Source organism: Sinocyclocheilus rhinocerous, unplaced genomic scaffold (genome assembly GCF_001515625.1).
Source record: "Sinocyclocheilus rhinocerous isolate Xijiao unplaced genomic scaffold, SAMN03320098_v1.1 scaffold49, whole genome shotgun sequence".
Taxonomy (NCBI): domain Eukaryota; kingdom Metazoa; phylum Chordata; class Actinopteri; order Cypriniformes; family Cyprinidae; genus Sinocyclocheilus; species Sinocyclocheilus rhinocerous.
Window position 1 is genome coordinate 755 of NW_015637125.1, and position 1,284 is coordinate 2,038.

Below are 1,284 nucleotides of genomic sequence, written 5' to 3' on the forward strand. Positions count from 1 at the left end.
GCACAGCCATCAACACCCTCCCCCTCCATCCCCCCTACTGTTTCTCATCCTGCACTCAAGATCTGTGAAGAGGATGTATGCAAAGTCTTCAGAAAGCAGAAGATAAGGAAAGCCAAAGGCCCAGAGGGTGTCTCTCCAGACTGCCTCAAAGCATGTGCTGTCCAGCTATCATCCATCTTGACATTGATCTTCAACAGATCCCTGGAGCTGTGTATAGTCCCCCCTGCTTCAAATGTTCCATCATCATCCCTGTACCCAAGAAACCAAAAATCACAGGACTTAATGACTACAGACCTGTTGCTTTAACATCTGTGGTCATGAAGGCATTTGAGAGACTGGTGTTGGCCTACTTGAAGGACATTACTGGACCCTTGCTGGATCCCCTTCAGATTGCTTGCAGTTAATATGGGACTGCACTACCTTCAGATTGCTTGAAGTTAATATGGGACTGCACTACATCCTGCAACATCTGGACAAACCAGGGACTTATGCAAGAATCTTGTTTGTGGACTTTAGCTCTGCTTTCAACACCATCATCCCAACACTCCTCCAGACCAAACTAACCAAGCTCTCTGTTCCTAGCTCTATTTATCAGTGGATCACCAGCTTTCTCACAGACAGGCAGCAGCTAGTGAGGCTGGGAAAACTCACATCCAACACCCACACCCACACCATCAGCACTGGAGCTCCTCAGGGCTGCGTTCTCTCCCCACTGCTCTTCTCCCTCTACACAAATGACTGCACGTCTAAAGACCCCTCTGTCAAGCTCCTGAAGTTTGCAGACGACACCACAGTCATCGGCCTCATCCAGGACGGCGACGAGTCTGCTTACAGACAAGAGGTTGAGCAGCTGGCTGTCTGGTGCAGTCACAACAACTTGGAGCTGAACACACTCAAAACTGTGGAGATGATAGTGGACTTCAGGAGAAACCCCCCTGCTCTCCCCCTTCTTACCATCATGGACAGCACTGTGGCTGCAGTGGAGTCATTCAAATTCCTGGGAACCACCATCTCTCAGAACCTGAAGTGGGATATTCACATTGACTCCATTGTGAAAAAGGCCCAGCAGAGGTTGTACTTCCTTTGTCAACTGAAAAAGTTCAACCTGCCACAGGCACAGATGACACAGTTTTACTCAGCTGTTATTGAGTCGGTTCTGTGCTCTTCTATAACTGTCTGGTTTGGGTCAGCCAGCAAATCAGATACAAGAAAACTGCAACGGACTGTTAGGACAGCAGAAAAGATCATTGGTGTGCACCTGCCCAGCCTTCAGGACTTGTACAA